Source organism: Piliocolobus tephrosceles, chromosome 9 (genome assembly GCF_002776525.5).
Source record: "Piliocolobus tephrosceles isolate RC106 chromosome 9, ASM277652v3, whole genome shotgun sequence".
In the NCBI taxonomy this organism is placed as follows: domain Eukaryota; kingdom Metazoa; phylum Chordata; class Mammalia; order Primates; family Cercopithecidae; genus Piliocolobus; species Piliocolobus tephrosceles.
Window position 1 is genome coordinate 44,668,005 of NC_045442.1, and position 22,488 is coordinate 44,690,492.

The following is a 22,488-nucleotide window of genomic DNA, read 5'->3' on the forward strand; positions in this document are numbered from 1 at the left end:
TCTTAGAATTTCCAAGTCATTCAATGGGTTTATCAAAGTTCTTCCTGAAATTTCCTCAAATTTATTTTTATTTAAGTCAAATAAATCAAATAAATGTTGAGAAGAATGGTTTAAAGGGACAGATATTTAAAAATAAACAAAAATAAGATATCAGTAATATCTAATGTTTACATAATGTCCAGAACATTTGTGTATGTGTGTGGTTTTTGTTTGTTTGTTTGTTTTGGCATAACATTTGTGTGTGTGTGTGTGGTTTTTGTTTGTTTGTTTGTTTTGGCATACCTGTTAACTTATCTGAACCTTATAACTCCCCATAAAGTAGATACTGTTACCATCCTATTTTATAAAAAAGAAACTGTTTTATAGAAAAGAAACTGTTACCATCCTATTTTATAGAAAAGAAACTTGGAATGACTTGCCCAAAGTCACACAGTTACTAGGCAACAGATGTGAACTTCCAAAGCCTGTGCTGAATCCACTTCCTCTTCAATTACCTCAGTGGCCTTATCATCAAGATGTAAACTCCCTAAGTAAGTACAAAGCCTTCTTGCTTTGTTGTTCTGTTGAACACATGGTTTCCGGTTGATTAACACCATACTCTTGTCATATTATTTTCTTAAATTCTGGGTCATATTGACCAAGATCATAATACAGTGAGCTAAGGGCACCCTTTCTTGCACTGAGTAAGTCTGTTAAGTAAGAATTTTTGCTGTTAATATTCACTCCTCTATCTAAGAATCATAGCTCACATAGCCATGCAAATTGGATTGAAATAAAGATAATCTAATTAAGATAGTGTGGCCATAACTCCACACTCTAACTCAGTGCATTTCAAACCTCAATATGGATATAAACTACCTGTCAATATTATTGAGATTAATATTCTGATTTGGTAGGTCTAAGAAGCGTGAGGTTATGAATTTCTCACCATCTCCCATGTGATGTGATGCCACCTTCTGGAATGGACACATGAAGTAGCAAGAGTCTTTGCTCAGGGAAATCACCCGTCAGTTCAGTTGTTTACCTCAAACAGACAAGGACAAACCAACCCCACTTTTACCACTTTGGCCAATTGTATTATTATTACAGCATTTCTTTAGTGGTAGTAGATGGGAAATGTAGGGAAATCAACAAATTCAATAATCTCATTATAAACATATTTGTATACAGTTTCAATTTAGCTTCATATTATACTACTTAGGCTGAATTTTTTCTTAGCAGAAACAAGTCTTACTTGACCACATAAATACATTTTCCTATCAAGAAAAAGAAAAAAAAAAAAACTTAGTTCATTTTCAAAGACACTGAGCTTTTATTTCTGTGAACAGCAAGAAAACTGGCTAGAAGCCTGCTGAATTCCTCAACCAATCAGGATAATGTGACCATAAATGTCCATGAATTTACCCCCTCAGTGAATCTCTGCCTTTTTTATTTCTGTCATGGGACATGTATCTTACAGTTCTGTACCACATATTCTGCCTTTTATGTCTTACTTTCCTCTTTTCAAAAAAAAAAAAAAAAATTAAGCTCGGTAAGCTCTCTCAACAAATAATCCATTGTCTTTTATGTTAAAAGCTGTTAACTTCATACACATACAACTTTTAATTGCTTCTTAATGATAATACCCCTCCATTTAGATCACTTAACATGAGCCGGGTACCATTTAGTTGGTTTTATAAATATGATTTCATTCAATGCTCATAAAAATCTTGGGAGGTAAGTCTTCTTATTGTGTGCAAGATATAGGTGAAACAATCATGGGCCCAAGCGCTTAAGGATCTTGCAGTAGTCACCCAACCAGTAAGCAATAGAACTGGGATTTGAACCAAAGCAATTGCTTCTCGCATATAACATACTGCCTTCTTGAACCAACACATACCAGTTAATCGTGCATTCACTATGTGTTAGACCCTTTTATATATATTAACTTATCTAATTCTCATACCCACACCTATAGGGAAAGAATAACTTTCCTGATTCACATAAAGAGGTAACTCGATCAAGTTCATGTGTCAAGTAAATGTATCAAGATTTGCCTGACTCTAAAGCCTGGGCTCTTTGCACAGTATCATGATAATTCCTATCTTTTTAGTGAACAGGATGGTTTGCCTCATTGCTGTTTTTCATAGAAAGCCCATTTGAAACCTTTACATACCCAGCACAGACTGAAACACGTAGTTTCTGGGACTGGGACTAAATTACTTTGCCCAACTTTTTATCCACCGTTTCCCCCATCCAGCCTCTCTCTCTCACTCCCCACAGTGTTCCCTTCCCAGGACATGATGCATCTCCCACCCTGCCCACCCCACTGCCTGTGGCACTGTTAACAAAGCAGCTGTTGGATTGAATTGGGAACTGTCCCCCTTTGACCTTGGTTCTTCACCTGTCCTAGGATCACACCTCTTCAATTTGCCTTCCTTTCCATGGATACTAGTCTAGACCTCACCCAAAATGAAATTTACTATCAACTTTTCCTGGTGTGAATATAGTTAAAAAGTATAAATCACAATGATGGAAGATAAAGCAATGGCCAGTTCTTAAAAAAAAAAAAAAGTCATTTCTCTTTTAACCAGATGGTTACTAAGTAGCTAATATTTATCAAGGGTTTAACTGCCCTGGAAAAGTGCTTTATGCATATGATGTCTCATTTGATTCTCACATAATCTTAACATCTAGTATTATCCTTATTTTACAGATTAAGAAACATAGGTTGGGTGAGTTTAAGTAATTTGCACACAGCTAGTACGTGGCAGAGCTTGGGTTAAGACACAGGTCTGGAGGCTCCAAACCGAACACCCTGTGGTCTGGCCCCGCTCTCTCTTGGATGTTGCTGGGCCTGCCCTTTGCTTGTGCTGACTTCCTCACAGCTGGCCTCCCCATGCCCTATTCCTACTCTGTCATTCAAACATCCCCTCTGGAAGGACCGTCTTCCTCCATAGTCCAAATCCCGCTTTTCATATTAGGCAAAACCAAAGCCTCCTCTGACTCACTTTATCCCTTTGTGACCTTTCCAAATTTAGAACTTTCTCAGCACTTTTGAGGAGAGAGTGAAACTGATTTGGCATTTGGAGTCTGGGAAAATTATCTCTCTCTTTTTAAATTTACACATCAGATACATCCAGATGCATTTGGAATTGAGCTATCCCATTCTTTCTTATCATTGCATTGTAACTGTACTTGACTTTATATGGCTTGAGTCTCATTCCTAATCAGAATGCAACTTGCTCCAGAGGGGGGACATATTGGCCACTTTCTTTGAATGGAGGCTTTGAGCTTAAGTCTAAAATCCCAACAATTTTCCTTAACTAAACGAATACTTATGAGTACCTACTTTGTACCATGGACTGTGTTAGGCATCAGGGAATAGCAGTAGGCAGCATAAGAACATTCCTTGCCTTCCTGGACTCTACAGATTACTGGGAATGACAAATTAGAGTAATTATAAGCATCAGGCCTGGCCTCTCTTTGCCTGTGAAATGCATCTCTCCTTTGACTCACCAGACACCACAGTTCTGGCTCTCATTTATCCCTGGCTGTTGCTTCTCTGCTACCTTCACTGTGGTTATGTTCAGTGTCCTGATGCTTCCTAAAGTGCTCTCCTCAGTCCTCAGGTCTCCTAGCTTCAAAGGTGGCCTGAAGTGCCAACCATCACCTCTTCCCAGATGCTCTTCAAATCTATACCTCATGCCCTGACTTCTTAGTTTTACATTTAAAGGGCATTATGTTTAATTCCTGCTCATGTTCCACTCACCACCTTGAATTCTTATCGTGCCTAAAATTCAACTATTTCATTTCTATCCAGACCAGAAGGGTGAGAAAAGTAGAAGTGGTGAACAAAACTTAAAAATTAATAAATGAAATAAAATTTCAAGTGGAAAGAAGTCCACTTTATCTTTCGGTTCATCTGGCCATCTTCTGAAACTACAGACTTTGCAAATAAGCTTTGCCTTTTTTGGCATCTGTCAAGCTCCATAAATAGCTTGGAAGCTCTTTGAATGTAAGAACTATATCTTCTATTATTCCATTTTGCCAGGATCTGCCCCAAAGCCTTTGTAGGTGCTTTACATGTGTGAGGAGGTGTGTGATGAGGACACAGGCACTAGAAATGACTTTTGCTGTTGCTCTCTGGATCCTCCTGGCATTTGATTAGAGTCAGGACTAAACACATGGCTAGCAAATTATACAGTCAAGCACATGTAACCTTTTCTGGTTGAATTGAGTTTGGATTTTGTCCTCATTTTTGATAGAAGGATCAAAACCATAGCATCTATGCTGTCCTCACCCCATCTCTCAGGATGTATAGACTTGTTAAGGAAAAACAATATCATCAATAACAATTAAAGAGAGGGAGAATGAGAGAGAACAGCCCTAGTTTGAGACTTTCACATTCTCTTTCCCCATACTTCATGAGGGTTATTGCTGCCTATGCTTATTACTGTTTAAAACCATCCCAAGATGAGTAGCCTGCATTTTAAGGGTTCTTGACAATTATTTGGCCAGACTCTCATCTCTCCTGAATGCTGGCATCTTCTCCTTGTGAACATCTCTCTTTGAAGGCAGCAAGAATCTGGTCTGTGGTAAGTCACAAGCCTTCCCTTCCTAGGAGCCAAGGCTGGCAAGGCACCCTGCTGCAGACCCAGGAAACTCACTGACCCCATTTTTTTATTTTACTGCATTTTTATCTCAGCGCTCACTTTCTTCCCTCCCCTATCTCTTCTCCCCAGACCCCTACACTTACACACAACATCATAACCCATTAAAACTTAAAGCTTAATAGAAGCTAAAGAATCTATTCTTTTAATTGTACTTAATTTTTATCCATTTTTTCAGTGTTTCAGGCAGTGGACAGTGTTTCTAAACATAAAAAGGTTTTCTGGGCTTTCAGTTTTCTGATTTGTGAAACAAATGTTAACAGAATAAACTTTATATGCTTATTAGGAGGATTAAAGGAGGTAATTCATAGAAAAGATGCTATGCAGTGCCAGAAACAGAAAATTCTTGATGAATATTAATTCCTATTAATAATTATCAGAGAGAAGAGATCAAATTCAAGGACAGAAAGAATAAGGAAGGTTGCTTCCAATAGCTTCAGGTATTATAGAAGGCTTTTTGGAGAAATTACTGTTAGACATGGAACAATTTTGCATGAATTTGTAGAAGAGAAGATTCATTTTAATAAACTCCCCCTCTCAGGGTGACCCAGAACCTAGACATCTTTGGTTCCCTGAAGTAGAGTGAGTTGGAGCCCTGGTGTAAATGAACTGAGCCTGGCCCGTGACTAGACCCATTTCTCAGTGTGAGCCTGGCTGGTTGTCACTTCTTCCTATTGGGATTGGCTTTCAATAGAACAGAATCTTTTCTCTCTCTTACCATTTTCTGACAGGTCAGAGCAGGGATGATGAAAGCCTGAGCAGGTTAGCAGAGTACAATAAATTTACTCACAGTTATGTTTCCTCAACTTCATCCACTTATGTGAAAAGAACAGTCAAGAGTTTATTTTAGATTTTTTAACAATTCAGTCCACACAAGCGTTAATTCATTAGATGTCAAAAGAGCAGAAACTAAGCTTCTCCTTTGGGATATGTAGGTATACATTTTACTTCTAATCCAAAGTAACCTGGGCAATGTGGGCAAAAATTACCTCCACCAGATATAAGGATCTCAAGCACAATGCAACTTCTCTACAAATATCAGCATTGGTTTGAACCTCTAAGAAGTTCTAATAATATATAATGAAAGAATTATTTTATTCAATTTTCAAACTTCAAGTCTACCCAACACCTGGAACTTTACATTTGGTTTTATTTAGTAAAAATATTTTCAAGAAATTCTGTTCAACACTTTATTTCTATCATAGTTTCTTAATTATGAATATAATTGTGTTAATTTAAAATTATGATCAGTCTCAATACTTGGTGTATATTTTAAAATAACACAATATCACTGAATTATTGCTCATTATGTTCAGGGTACGTTAGAGATATATTAGTCATTTTCAATTTAGTGGAGAGGAAGTGGGTCTTTGCTGTAAAACTACAAAATTTTAGGGTCAAAACGCTTGAATTAGTTCAGTACAATGGAAGGACTATTCAAATGTAATTAATGTACTGATTTTCTCCATTCTGCGTGATCCTCATAATGAACTAATATATTTTCCTTGGCCATATCAATCCTTTTGTTAGAGACTAAATAGATTCCCCTTGTTTACTCTGGCATTTGTGATAATATCGATATATTAATTATATGCTATCCATTACACCAAGCTTGTCCAACCCATGGCCCGTGGGCCACACACAGCCCAGGATGGCTTTGAATACAGCCCAACACAAATTTGCAAACTTTCTTAAAACATTATGAGATTTTTGGTGATTTTTTTTTTTTAAGCTCATCAGCTGTAGTTAGTGTTAGTGTATTTTATATGTGGCCCAAGACAATTCTTAGTCTTCCAATGTGGTCCAGGGAAGCTAAAAGATTGGACACCCCTGTATTACACATTATATTATCACTATAATTAATTGATAATAGAAATTATGGTAGGGTCTTAATCTGGATGGGGCATAAGATTCAGTGGCTGGGTCATTTGACCTTACCTCAAACTTGAGAGAGACATCAGATTTTGGTGACAATTACTTTGTCAGTCAAATGAAGAGGAACAAAATGAGGCTTCTATTAATCTCACTGCATAGCATTATGGTATAACACAATGAGAGTAGTACTATATACTAACAGTGCACGAGAAACTCCCCAAATCTTAAGTGTAGAGGACAGATTCAATGGAGATGAGCCTCAGAAGCTGAAGTCACCAAGGCACCTCTGCTCTGTCATGTATCTCCTAGTTTGTGGCCTTACTTTAATTCTCTAATATTTATTAAGAGGCCACTATGTGCCAGGCACTGTTTTATGACCTGGAGGTGCAGCATTGACCAACATTGGAAAAAAAAAAAAAAATCCTACTCTCTTGGAACTTCTGATCCAGTGGAAAAGTAGTCAGGGCCCCATTTTCCTAAGCCCAGAGCCCACACATTTATTTGCTAATAGCTCCCTTTGCTCTCAGTGCCCCTTCCTATACCCTCTCTCCTGCTCCACCTGATTCTTTACATATTGGAGCACTCGGAAAGCAGGAATGACAGGAAAATTTGTATTATGTCTAGTCTGTAATAAGAAGAAAACAAACACTTTCAGTACTTTCAGTTTTTAAAAAGTATGACAGTACTATTGTCCTTCTCAACTAATTTTTCTGCATGGAGCTAATACCTCATTCAAATGCACATGCTGCTCTGTACACGGTTTCTTCCACCTCTAATTTATCTCCTTCCTTTTGTATAAATTTAGCAGTCTTTTCTTCACAAACCTTAAAATAGCCAAGTGTTCAAAGATTTGGAAAATGTAGAGGCAGTGTCATTGTCTGCTCTTGCTTGAGAGTTTTTATTTTTTTAATCGTTGACAGCATTCTGGTTTCACTTTCACTTCAGTTGGTAATTAATGTGATACTAAAACAATCTGTAATAACAGTTAAATGCATGGAGCATGAACTACATGCTAGAAATTAGAGTAAACAATTTGCATCATCTAACTGAATTCCCAAAATAACCTTATTATTTTCCTCACTTTAAAGATGCCTTTTGAGAGGTGAAGTAAATGGCCCAGAGTCACAAAGTCAGCAAGTGGCTGATCTGTATAGTATTACAGTGATCTAGGATTTAGGAGTTAGAGCTCTATGTAGTACTATAATGATCTCAGTTCATCTAACTGCAGGGCCACATTCCACATATTTTTTGGCCCCACAGCATCAGAACATTAATCAGGTTCCCCAAAATGCTTCATAATTAATGTGAAAGAGATTTATTTTACCAAACAAAGTCTTAAGTGAACTATGCCAAAGTCAATGATCTGGTGGAACTCACAGAAATGTTTTCATTACTTAATAACCAGTAACTAGCCAGGCATGGTGGCTCATGCCTATAATCTCAGCACTTTGGGAAACTGAGATGGGAGGATAGCTTGAGGCCAGGAGTTCAATATCAGCCTCGGCAATATAGCCCAGGCTGTTACTATCAAAATACATTTTAATCTTGTTTCTATTAAAACAAACAAACAAACAAATAAATAAATAGCTGATCTCACTGGCTACAAGAGGAATTCATTTTTTAAAAGACCACCAACTTAGATCAATATCCCTGATGAACATTGATGCAAAAATCCTTAATAAAATACTGGCAAACTGAATCCAGCACCACATCAAAAAGCTTATCCACCATGATCAAGTGGGCTTCATCCCTGGGATGCAGGGCTGGTTCAACATACGCAAATCAATAAATGTAATCCAGCATATAAATAGAACCAAAGACAGAAACCACATGATTATCTCAATAGATGCAGAAAAGGCCTTCGACAAAATTCAACAGCCCTTCATGCTAAAAATTCTCAATAAATTTGGTATTGATGGAACATATCTCAAAATAATAAGAGCTATTTATGACAAACCCACAGCCAATATCGTACTGAGTGGGCAAAAACTGGAAGCATTCCCTCTGAAAACTGGCACAAGACAGGGATGCCCTCTCTCACCACTCCTATTCAACACAGTGTTGGAAGTTCTGGCCAGGGCAATCAGGCGAGAGAAAGAAATGAAGAATATTCAGTTAGGAAAGGAAGAAGTCAGATTGTCCCTGTTTGCAGATGACATGATTGTATATTTAGAAAACCCCATTGTCTCAGCCCAAAATCTCCTTAAGCTGATAAGCAACTTCAGCAAAGTCTCAGGATACAAAATTAATGTGCAAAAATCACAAGCATTCTTATACACCAGTAACAGACAGACAGAGAGCCAAATCATAAATGAACTCCCATTCACAATAGCTTCAAAGAGAATAAAATACCTAGAAATGCACCTTACAAGGGATGTAAAGGACCTCTTCAAGGAGAACTACAAACCACTGCTCAGTGAAATCAAAGAGGACACAAACAAATGGAAGAACATACCATGCTCATGGATAGCAAGAATCAATATCATGAAAATGGCCATACTGCCCAAGGTAATTTATAGATTCAATGCCATCCCCATTAAGCTACCAATGACTTTCTTCACAGAATTGGGAAAAACTGCTTTAAAGTTCATATGGAACCAAAAAAGACCCTGCATTGCCAAGACAATCCTAAGCCAAAAGAACAAAGCTGGAGGCATCACTCTACTTGACTTCAAACTATACTACAAGGCTACAGTAACCAAAACAGCACGGTACTGGTACCAAAACAGAGCTATAGACCAATGGAACAAAACAGAGCCCTCAGAAATAATACCACACATCTACAACAATCTGATCTTTGACAAACCTGACAAAAACAAGAAATGGGGAAAGGATTCCCTATTTAATAAATGGTGCTGGGAAAACTGGCTAGCAATAAGTAGAAAACTGAAACTGGATCCTTTCCTTACTCCTTATATGAAAATTAATTCAAGATGGATTAGAGACTTAAATGTTAGACCTAAAACCATAAAAACCCTAGAAGAAAACCTAGGTAATACCATTCAGGACATAGGCATGGGCAAGGACTTCATATCTAAAACACCAAAAGCAACAGCAACAAAAGCCAAAATTGACAAATGGGATCTAATTAAACTAAAGAGCTTCTGCACAGCAAAAGAAACTACCATCAGAGTGAACAGGCAACCTACACAATGGGAGAAAATTTTTGCAAACTACTCATCTGACAAAGGGCTAATATCCAGAACCTATAAAGAACTCATTCAAATTTACAAGAAAAAAACAACCCCATCAAAAAGTGGGCAAAGGATATGAACAGACACTTCTCAAAAGAAGACATTCATACAGCCAACAGACACATGAAAAAATGCTCATCATCACTGGCCATCAGAGAAATGCAAATCAAAACCACAATGAGATACCATCTCACACCAATCAGAATGGCAATCATTAAAAAATCAGGAAACAACAGGTGCTGGAGAGGATGTGGAGAAACAGGAACACTTTTACACTGTTGGTGGGACTGTAAACTAGTTCAACCATTGTGGAAAACAGTGTGGTGATTCCTCAAGGATCTAGAACTAGAAATACCATTTGATCCAGCCATTCCATTACTGGGTATATACCGAAAGGATTATAAGTCATGCTGCTATAAAGACACATGCACACATACGTTTATTGCGGCACTATTCACAATAGCAAAGGCTTGGAATCAACCCAAATGTCCATCAGTGACAGACTGGATTAAGAAAATGTGGCACATATACACCATGGAATGCTATGCAGCCATAAAAAAGGATGAGTTCGTGTCCTTTGTAGGGACATGGATGCAGCTGGAAACCATCATTCTCAGCAAACTATCACAAGAACAGAAAACCAAACACCGCATGTTCTCACTCATAGATGGGAATTGAACAATGAGATCACTTGGACACAGGAAGGGGAACATCACACACTGGGTCCTATTGTGGGGAGGGGGAAGAGGGGAGGGATAGCATTAGGAGATATACCTAATGTAAATGATGAGTTAATGGGTGCAGCACACTAACATGGCACATGTCTACATATGTAACAAACCTGCACGTTGTGCACATGTACCCTAGAACTTAAAGTATAATAATAATAAAAAGACCACCAACATTTAATAAATTGCATTCTGTGGCAATTGCTTTTTCATATTTTCCAACTAATTGGGTAGGAATTTAGTTTCAATATCACTTTTAATAAATAAAGTACCAATTTAAAGTGCAAAATCTTTCGACATCTATTTTGGGGAAAATGTCAAGAACATTTTTCTATTTGCCATTGGTTCACTAAATTGAGTCCTTGAGAACCTGATTTTTTTGTTTGTTTGTTTTTCACCAAAGAGTCAAGCCAAATGAAATTCCATCAGCTTTAGTCAGGGTATATTTCTGGGTTCTCTCAATGTCTAATTTAGTCCTAGTTTTAAAATTTAAGAATTTAGAGCTCTGGAGATATGTATTTATGTAAATACACAGAACAGGGGCAGGGCACAGACACTCATGTCTATAATCCCAGCACACTGAGAGGCCCAGGCAGGTGGATCACCAGAAGTCAGGAGTTCGAGACCAGCCTGGCCAACAGGGTAAAATCCCATCTCTACTAAAAATACAAAAATTATCTGGGCATGGTGGTGCATGCCTGTAGTCCCAGCTACTCAGGAGGCTGAGGCACGAGAATCACTTGAACCTGGGAGGTGGAGCTTGCAGTGAGTTGAGATGGTGCCACTGCACTCCAGCCTGGGCAACAGAGGGAGACACTGTCTCAAAACAAAAACACACAAGACATAGAGGTAAATATTCATGTACATAAATATATATACCTGTTAATATTTGGCCTGGCAAAAACTAGTTGGCTAGATTATTTTTTGGGAAAAGACTTTGGTTCAGTAGCAGAAATGAATATGGGTGTTATTCAAATGTCTGTAAATTAATGAGGGCCCTTTGGGTTAGTTCAGCTTAAGCATTTTGAATCTGAAGAATGAATGGTCTATGTTAAAGACGCTTTTGGGGAATGGGGAGTGGTGGCAAGCACAACATTGCATCCCAAACAAAGCCAAGGTGACAGGGTACCTGGCCTCACATCCATGAGTACTTGAGAAATTGATAATCAAGATGAAACAATGTGTTTTTCTTTAGAAAGGAAAGGCAAAGATAATGGCTAACAAGAAAGAGTGTGTTTCATTGGGAACTCTATGAAAGGATTTCACAATTGTTCCCCTGGCAACTCTGGGATTACCTAATCACCTTCTCCATTCCACTTCTTGTCTCTCTCAGAGCTGTTCAGATGGTGATCATGACCTAGAGATCCCCAAGACTGTGAATACATTTGGTCCATAGCCAATTTTCAGGGGCTCCATCTTCAAAGCAGTGCCAGAAATTATCCCAACAAGGAATTTCTGACTCTCTGGGTCACACAGAAGAAAGGGAGGGTGGGAGGTTTGGGAGGCAAGGCCCAGGAAAAATTAAAATAGAAAAATAAAACATAGAAGTTAACATTATTTTTTGAAAGACTAAGTACTTACAAGGTTAGCTTTTAAAATAAAACAGCTACAAACTCCATATGGTTTCAATTTTGCTTTAGTATTCTGCAATGCTTCTTTTCAATAGATTGACCCAACATATAAACACATACAGATACACAAACACAATCTTTGTATTTGCCATCTAAAACACCTAGTATCCTACAAAATTACCTGTAAGAGTCTCAGTTAAGTAGACACTGGAAAAACAATCAGAATCAGATTAAAAGATAAATGGGGTCTCACTTTGATAGCACATATTGTTAACTAGAAACAACGCAGAGAATATTAAAGTAAAAATCATCCCATTGTATGAGGCTTATAATATACATTACAACGGGATGAACAGGGATAAAATCGATTTATACATTTGTAAGGTTACAGTAATTTTCCATGAAGTAGGTGGTGAGTATTTAAGGATGTATATTGTAATCCCTAGAGCAACTTTGTAAAAATAATGCCAAAAGATACAGTTAAAAAGCTAATAGATAAATTACAGTGAAATTTAGAAAAACATTTAAACAGTATAAAAGAAGGTAGGAGAGAAGAAAGAGAACAACAAAAAAGGCAACAAATAAAAACAGATCAAAGAATAGTAAATCTAAATCAAACTATGTCAAATATTACATTAAATATTAACAGACTAAAAATAAAAGATCATTTTTTCCCTAAACTCCCTGTTCTCAAAACTCCTGTGACATCAATCACTATTACAAATAACAGTTACCAATCCCTTAATTTCCTGCTGCCTGAAGAGCAGACAATAGCTGAATTTACACTCCTCTCTCCTTAATTGTTAGCAATGAAGGACTTTGTTTCATTTCATTTTAAATGGCCAGTTAATAAGTAGTCCCTGGCTGGGTGCAGTGGCTCACACCTGTAATCTCAGCACTTGGGGAGAATGAGGCCGGTAGATCACAAGGTCAAGAGATCGAGACTATCCTGGCCAACATGGTGAAACCCTGTCTCTACTAAAAATACAAAAATTAACTGGGCGTGGAGGGGCCATCCTGTAGTCCCAGCTCCTCAGGAGACTGAAGCAGGAGAATTGCTTGAACCCAGGAGGCAGAGGTTGCAGTGAGCTGAGATCATGTGACTGCACTTCAGCCTGGTGACCGAGCAAGACTCCATCTAGAAAAAAAAAAAAAAAAGAGTCCCTTGGACAGCAGCCTTCTAGCACTTCAGAAACTATAAATTTGGCTTACATAAACTGTTAGGCAAACTGTAGCTCTGCTCACCATCAGAGCATCACCCTCTGAACACCAACTCCTGGCTGCTTTCTAGGGGGAAAATATGCAAGAAGGACAAAAAGAGGGATATTGCACAAATTACTAAAGCCATTACATGCTATGACTCCTATTTGTACTATAGTCTTACTTTTACAAATGTCCTATTAATTACAAAAAGATAGCAACAAAAAAAGAGCAGCAAAAGAACTCTTAAAGTGGTTGGCATTATGACTTTTATTATAAGAAAAAAGCAAAATCCAAATCATCTAAAACATAGGAAGGAGTTGGTCAAATGACAAAATCTGGATCTAAACCTGTATCAGATGGGATTTGAGGAAATATGTCTGCCACTCATTCTTAGCTTATTCTGTTTACCCAAACACTCAGATCTTAACTTGAATTTAAATGGGCCAAAGACTGCAACAGAATCAGATGGCTCCATGCCATTGACACCCTTTACAAAACATATTGTATGAAGTTTTCTCATTTTGTGCTTGTGTTTGTCCTTAGCTGTACTTATTTTATCAAGTTAACTCTTTGAGGATGGAAAACAGATACATCACCTGTTACTTCACACACTTGGAGATGAGATAACCATTCAAGTAGCAGAAGTTGTGAACTTTAGGAAAAGTGAGGTCAAGAAAAATATCTGTCTTTTCCAGCTCAGATGCTCGGCACAAACCTTTTCTGCCCAATTTTACAGCTGGCTAAGCATTGCTTGAAAATCAGACTCCATTATTCGGGAAAATGCCTATTATTTGTGCCCTCTACAGATCATGACAGGAGAAGACAAGGTTTGTCTTTACGTTTTAGTATTATTTTATTTATTGCCTTTGGGCAGAGGAATCCGAATGCCAAACATGAGCTCTGACGTTCTTTTTGTCAGTTTTTGGATGCATAAATATTAAATGGGGAATTTTAATGCTAAGCAAACTGTCTAATTTATGTACTATCTAAAATGCAATTTTAGTATCCTGGTCTAATGTCCTTCTTCCTACCTTCTAACATTCACTACCCCTCTGAGTTGTGAGTAGCTAGAATCAGACCTATTCAGACAGTCTCAGCACTGCTAACTGCAGGGGCCTAAGCTCCTATGAAGCTGGATAAAAGTGAAATAGAAGTCAGAAAAGGGCACAGCAATTTGCTGCATTCAAAAGGAACTCAGTGAAGAGGACAGACAATCAGGTCAATAAGACTCTACTGGAATTTCTGTTTGTTTCTGGAAGGTGGAATACAAGGCAGAGATTGAAGAGATGTTTCTTGGGATGGAAACATCCCAAGACCTACTTAAACAGGGTAGTGACTTTGCCTATGAGTAGAAAAAAGTTGGTAGGTGCCTTGATCCAGGTACAGCAAAACCTTTCTTTAGGTATCATATCCTGAATTTTAACATTAAGTATAAGGGATTTGTGGACTGCTTGAATATTAGAAACATTGTTCTATCTCTATAAACCCATCTAAATTCATTTTTCTTTCCAGTTATCAGTGTGATTACATCTGAGATCTGACATGAGCATATTTTTTCCAAAAAGTGTTTATTTTATGAAGAGTTAGAGGCATCCATTCATTATTCATTCATTCAACATGAAGACCTTGGCAGAGTTTACAATTAAACAACATCCTCTCAAGAGATATTTACTGAGCCCCTCCTATCCCCTAGGCACTGTGCTAGATACGGGGATACAATGGTGAACAATCAGAGTCCCCGCCCTAGGCTGGTGAGGAAGATGTATACGAATGAAATAATTGTATCAAATGTATTACTACAAACTACAATAAGTACTATGAAGGAAAGATAGAGTGCTATTAATGTATATGAAAAGATAGTTGGGAGGATGGTATGGTGGTCACAGGAGGCTTCTTTCCTTGAGAAACTGGTTATCCCAGAGAGCCAGAAACAATTTGAGTAGGAGTAAACCAGCCAAAAAACAGTGGTGCTTTTTTGGTTCATGCTGTGAACATAAAACTGATTTAAAAAAACAGTCTGTTTGAAAAATGATCATGACAGATGGAGCCTAAAGCTCTAAAAGTCTCCTTTGCACAACAGAGACTATGCCAATGGGGGCGCACTTTCTTTGGATTTATAGGCTTTTTCAAATGGAGACATCAAAAGCAGAGTGACCATTCAGCCTTACAAGCATGAATTTGGGCACAGCTGATGCCCTAAGGCATAGCAGAACGTGAAAATACTCACTTCTTCCAAAGATTTTTTTTTTTATGGAAAAAATTGATACTAAAGACCTTTTTCGGGAAATGAAAGAAATGGCAAGGTAATTTGGACATTACAAAAATCTATGCTGATCCTATAGAAATAATAATGTGCTCCAATTTCCCCCATTCTAACTGCTTAGGATTATACTTCTTGCCTCAATATAATCAATAATAATCAAGATCCTACTTATAAAAGTATTATAAGATAATACTTGTCTTAAATATTATTTAATAAGAGAGAGAGAGGAAAAAATAAAAAAACCCACAAAGTTGTAATACAACCCAGACAACAGCTTTCCAAACCCTTCCTTCTTATTTAGGAGGATCTTCTACCTAAACACATTTTTCTTCTCTGTGTAGTATTGCGGGGCAGGGGATGGGGAGGAGACATCAAATAATGTAATGTTTTATGAATACCAAACCTACACGAAGTTCTGAAAGACAGAAACTTTTCCAAGTCTAGGAGATCCTCCACATCTACTTTCCAAGAAGAAGGCTTTAAAAGGGTGTAAATAATGTATAAGAGACCTGCATAATCTCCTTAACATGCACACATTATGTTACTAGAAAAGAGAACAGAAATGCCTATATCAACAGCTGCCCAGAACATTTTTAGCAGAGCCTCATTCCAGGCCAGCCAGCGAGAATTAAGGCGGAAAAGTCTTTCAGTGATTCAGAAGCTGCCTTCCCTTATAAAGTCAAGGTTCTCTGGAGTGGTATTTTGACTACTTTTGGAGGAGGGATTGCCTATATCCACTTCTCTAAAGAAGCCAGAATTTTCTCTTCCTCTCTACCAAAAAAGTACTCTACCGACAAATATGTGTGCAAAATGCAGGCTGTGCCTGCATTCTTTCAGGTCAGCAGAGCGCCCGTGTTACCAACATTCACAGCTGGTTTTGGGATAAAGTTATTGTTGTCATGGATTCAGGAAAACAAACATGGTTTTAATTGTTCCATTATGAGTTTTAAACCCAAGATGATCAAAAACCCTGTATATAGATTTGTCCAGCTCCCGTTGCCGAAAGGAATCACCTGTATTACATATCCTGGCTACAAAATAAGAACATTCATTAAATGCGTAACTAGGACCACTCCAAACATAATTAGGTGTCTGGTTAGTTAAATGCTCTGGATAAATGAGGATGTCTATACCTAACATTTATGAGTTACCAGTTTTTAAGTATTTAAATCCAAATTAAATATGCAAAATACAAGTTAAATACAAATAACTGCAAACACAGAAACTACTGAATTGAATAGTTTATTTCTGCAGAAATGTCAAGACCATGACAACACACCTTAAGGTCACAAGCAGAAGACTCCAATTTCTATTATATGTTACAGAAAAAAAAAAAAAGGAGTTTTATCTGGTTACTGTAAGCTTGATTTCTGGATAAGACATGAACGTTCAGTATAATAATCATACTAACAAACTCTTGAGATATCATTCATGTAAAATTCAAATTCATATTTATTTGAAGTAGTTTCTCCAGAGGAAGAAAGGGAACAGCTTTGCCAACCATTTTCCTGTTTTAAATTTAGTGATGATTGAAATGAGTTCAGGTGTGTGAGCCATCATTGCTTCTGAACCTACTGATGTAATTCACAGAGATTCAGCCCATTTTCCTTGTATTGGCCTTTACCAGATAGGGCTTACAGTAACAAAATCATGAAACAAAATATTCTGTTTTATATGTTCATCTTCTGTCTTTGAAAGTTCAAGAAACAAGTGCTTTGATACCTGATTTGGTTAGTGTTTGAAGGTTGCTAAGCTGTGTTTCATTTAATAATTTGGGCTTAGGTAATGTGGATTGTCATAAAATGCAGGTAAGCATGAGACAGTGCTGAGTAATAGAATATTGAAAGTCACCAGAATTCAGTATTCCACCGTATTTTCTCATCTGTCCTCATCACCACCTGATGAAGCAGGTGTTACATCCTTACCACTTTATAGTTGAAAAAACCGAGGTGAGATGATAGATGATTTGCCAAGGGACTCAAAATAAATTGTTGAAAACTGGGATCTGAATCCAACCTACCTCCAGAGTCCATACTCTTGCCCCTACCTGACGATGCCTTTTATCATAGATAATAAGAGTCTTGTCCTGTTCCAGCTATCTCAAATTCCAATCAGGTTTAAAGAAGTAGGAGCTCTTCAGTATAAAATTACCCTATAGGGTCTCAGTTTTGTTGGAAAAGGAAGTGAATGCTTTAAATTCCAAGTTGCAGCTTTTAAAATTCTTGACGCGTCCAAAGATATCTCGAGGGTCTCTTCCTGTTCACTTTCTTTTCTAGGGGCTAAAGTATGTCTGATGCTAAAATAAGTGTTGTGTAAACTCCCAGGCTGATCTTGGCACACAGCCTGCCCTCTCAGCGCTGTTCAAGCCATGTTGTTCTTTATGGGATCTTCTCACTCAAGCCTCAGGATCTCCTAACGGTATCCTAAGCTTCCAGTGCTTCCCATGTCACTCTGGACAACAAGGATTTAAACACCACCTGACACCTAATATTTGCCCTAATTAATCCAAGCTTGAGTGACAACTGATAATCTGATTGGCACTTCATAGTTTTCAAAATATTTGAGCAGGTTATGTCTTTGACCTGCTCAGGAGCCCTGAAAAGTGGTGGCTGGCAAGTGCCATTGTCATTTTGCAGATGAGGAAGCTGATATGCAGGTAACTGGCCAAACACAGACAGTCAGTAGGTGAGGAGGCCCTGGTTCCCAGGACATAATTTTAGGCACTCTATCTAAGTCAGGCTTTCCTTTTGTGAAACTATCAACCTCTTCTGCTTATTACCTCACAGACACCACAGATAAACAGAAGAGTTTATACTGCCTATTTATATTTTCAAATTCAGTATTCAATCAGAAATTATTAGAGGTAGACAGGATATTAAAATAATAGGCCCACACACTTATAGATTACAAAACGAGGGCCAAAGGGCTTAGTGAACTCTTCAAAGCTACACAGTCAGAGGCAGGTCCTAAAATAGAATGGAGACCTACAGTCCTGTCCAATCCCCTTCCCCGTCTATAAATCTGCTCTCCATTCTTTTCTCTGAGGATATAAGCCTGGGATCCTATAATCTAACAAGAAAAAGCTATGATAATATTGATGAAGATCATTCCTCACTATTGTTCTGTACTTTCAAGAGTTCAATATCACACTCCCTTGTTACCCGCTGTCCAAGTGCTTCTGTGTGGCTCTTGTTTAAATGCAGATCTCTTTATTTCTTTCTTTTGCCTGGTTGTCCTGGCCAGAACTTCCAACACTATGTTGAATAGGAGTGGTGAAAGAGGGCATTCCTGTCTTGTGCCAGTTTTCAAAGGGAATGCTTCCAGCTTTTGCCCATTCAGTATGATATTGGCTATGGGTTTGTCATAAATAGCTCTTATTATTTTGAGATATGTCCCATCAATACCTAATTTATTGAGAGTTTTTAGCATGAAGGGGTATTGAATTTTGTCAAAGGCCCTTTCTGCATCCATTGAGATAATCATGTGGTTTTTGTCTTTGGCTCTGTTTATATGCTGGATTATGTTTATTGATTTGCATATGTTGAACCAACCTTGCATCCCAGGGATGAAGCCCACTTGATCATGGTGGATAAGCTTTTTGATGTGCTGCTGGATTCGGTTTGCCAGTATTTTATTGAGGATTTTTGCATCAATGTTCATCAGGGATATTGGTCTAAAATTCTCTTTTTTTGTTGTGTCTCTGCCAGGCTTTGGTATCAGGATGATGCTGGTCTCATAAAACGAGTTAGGGAGGATTCCCTCTTGATAGGAATAGTTTAAGAAGGAATGGTACCAGCTCCTCCTTTTACCTCCGGTAGAATTTGGCTGTAAATCCGTCTGGTCCTGGACTTTAGGAAAACAGGAAGTCAAATTGTCCCTGTTGGCAGATGACACAATTGTATATTTAGAAAACCCCATCATCTCAGCCCAAAATCTCCTTAAGCTAATAAGCAACTACAGCAAAGTCTCAGGATACAAAATCAATGTGCAAAAATTACAAGTATTCTTATACACCAATAACAGACAAACAGAGAGCCAAATCGTGAGTGAACTCCCATTCACAATTGCTTCAAAGAGAATAAAATACCGAGGAATCCAACTTACAAGGGATGCGAAGGACCTCTTCAAGGAGAACTACAAACCACTGCTCAACGAAATAAAAGAGGACACAAACAAATGGAAGAACATTCCACACTCATGGATAGGAAGAATCAATATCGTGAAAATGGCCATATTGCCCAAGGCAATTTACAGATTCAATGCCATCCCCATTAAGCTACCAATGACTTTCTTCACAGAATTGGAAAAAACTACTTTAAAGTTCATATGGAACTGAAAAAGAGCCCGTATTGCCAAGTCAATCCTAAGTCAAAAAGAACAAAGCTGGAGGCATCACACTACCTGACTTCAAACTATACTACAAGGCTACAGTAACCAAAACAGCATGGTACTGGTACCAAAACAGAGATACAGACCAATAGAACAGAACAGAGCCCTCAGAAATAATACCACACATCTACAACCATCTGATCTTTGACAAACCTGACAAAAACAAGAAATGGGGGGAAATGATTCCCTATTTAATAAATGGTGCTGAGAAAACTGGCTAGCCATATGTAGAAAGCTGAAAATGGACCCTTTCCTTACACCTTATATAAAAATTAATTCAAGATGGATTAAAGACTTAAATGTTAGACATAAAACCATAAAAACTCTAGAAGAAAACTTAGCAATACCATTCAGGACATAGGCATGGGCAAGGACTTCATGTCTAAAACACCGAAAGCAATGGCAACAAAAGCCAAAATTGACAAATGGGATCTAATTAATCTAAAGAGTTTCTGCACAGCAATACCATCAGAGTGAACAGGCAGTCTACACAATGGGAGAAAATTTTTGCAATCTACTCATCTGACAAAGGGCTAATATCCAGAATCTAGAAAGAACTCAAACAAATTTATAAGAAAAAAACAAACAGCCCCATCAAAAAGTGGGCAAAGGATATGAGCAGACACTTCTCAAAAGAAGACATTTATGCAGCCAACAGACACATGAGAAAATGCTCATCATCACTGGCCATCAGAGAAATGCAAATCAAAACCACAATGAGATACCATCTCACTCCAGTTAGAATGGCGATCATTAAAAAGTCAGGAAACAACAAGTGCTGGAGAGGATGTCGAGAAATAGGAACACTTTTACACTGTTGGTGGGACTATAAACTAGTTCAACCATTGTGGACAGTGTGGCGATTCCTCAAGGATCTAGAACTAGAAATACCATTTGACCCAGCCATCCCATTACTGGGTATATACCCAAAGGATTATAAATCATGCTGCTATAAAGATACATGCACACGTATGTTTATTGCAGCACGATTCACAATAGCAAAGACTTGGAACTAACCCAAATGTCCATCAGTGATAGACTGGATTAAGAAAATGTGGCACATATACACTATGGAATAGTATGTAGCCATAAAAAAGGATGAGTTCCATCTTTTGTAGGGACATGGATGAAGTTGGAAATCATCATTCTCAGCAAACTATCACAAGGACAAAAAACCAAAGACCTCATATTCTGTAGATGGGAACTGAACAATGAGAACACTTGGACACAGGAAGCACATCACACACCGGGGCCTGTTGTGGGGTGGGGGGAGCGGGGAGGGATAGCATTAGGAGATATACCTGATGTAAATGATGAGTTAATGGGTGCAGCACACCAATATGGCACATGTATACATATGTAACAAACTTGTACGTTGTGCACATGTACCCTAGAACTTAAAGTATAATAAAAAAATTTAAAAATTAAATAAAATAAAATTCTGGAACAGACAAAAATAGTAGTCACCTGGGGCTAGGTGAAGAAGGGGATGCAAGGGTCAAAATAACTGTAGAGTTGATAGAACAAGATTAAAAAGATAAATGTTTATTGCTTAGCTCACTACAAAAAGTAACCAATAACGGAATTATAACCTTTTGGGAGGTGGGGATAGAGAAGGCTATTATGAGAGCAGGAAGTCTAGTGGATAAGGTCCAACACTGATAAGCAGGAAATGGTAGCAAACCCATGTCAGGTGCAAAATACAGAAAGACATAACCACCAGAAGAAAAGACCAGAAGGGCTAGAAGCAGCTGTCTCTGAGGATCAGGACTGGGGAAGGGAGGGAGGAGGCAACAGGATTGCTTTTCATCCTAACCCCTCTGTTATTTTTTATTAACTATACCATTTTTATTTATTATGTGCACATATTATTTTACCAAACATTAAAAAATACATTTAAAACAACTGTGCATGGTGTATGAGTACCAATACTGTAAACCACATACAAATAAATTCATACAAAAAAACAAATGCAGTTCTCTAGGCCCCATGCCAGAGAGCCTGGCTCAGGTGAGTCCCAGGAATGTATTAGGACCATTACTTTCAATGGCAAAAACCGTGATTACTTTTGCACCAACCTAATAAATGTTACCAAGTTGCCCAAGTGATTCTGATGACTATGGTTCTGTAAATTCAGGCCATGCTTTAGGAAACTCTGCCCTAACTCACTATTTTCAAGGACTGGAGTGGAAAAAACATTGGTGTACCTCATTTAAGGGATATTTATTTTTGGCAGGGCTCTCTCAAAAGTTAGTCATTATGGTGATCAATAATTAGTTAAAAGCAAATCAGCCCAAACCAGCAGTGGATCATAAAGTTGAGTCTTCCATGGAGTCTGCTGTTTCTTTAGTAAGGGGCTCTTTGCTCAGCAATTTCTTGGAAAATCTGTGCTTTTCAAAAAAACCAGGGGGAAGCATGATGGTCACCCTTGGATCCTTTGCTTAATGACTTGACCTTGCAACTATGGTTCCACCTGCTTGCCTGAGGACCTCTGTTCTGTGCATTGGCTTTTGGTGGTCGATATGTTGATATACCTAATGTGTTTGACCTCCTAAAGCAAGTACACTAGGCAGCTGCATGCTGCTTAAGGAAAATAGGGCAAGGCTTTTCTGT

General features: G+C 38.0%; 1 protein-coding gene across 1 annotated transcript in view; it reads left to right on the forward strand.

The window, feature by feature from the left end:
• ACTA2 (actin alpha 2, smooth muscle) overlaps window positions 1-22,488 on the forward strand; it is a 53,693-nt gene that overhangs the window by 1,009 nt on the left and 30,196 nt on the right. Inside the window, exon 2 of the mRNA XM_023225189.2 lies at window positions 397-530. The gene's annotated coding sequence lies outside the window, so the exon portion shown is untranslated. The remainder of the gene's footprint in view (window positions 1-396; window positions 531-22,488) is intronic.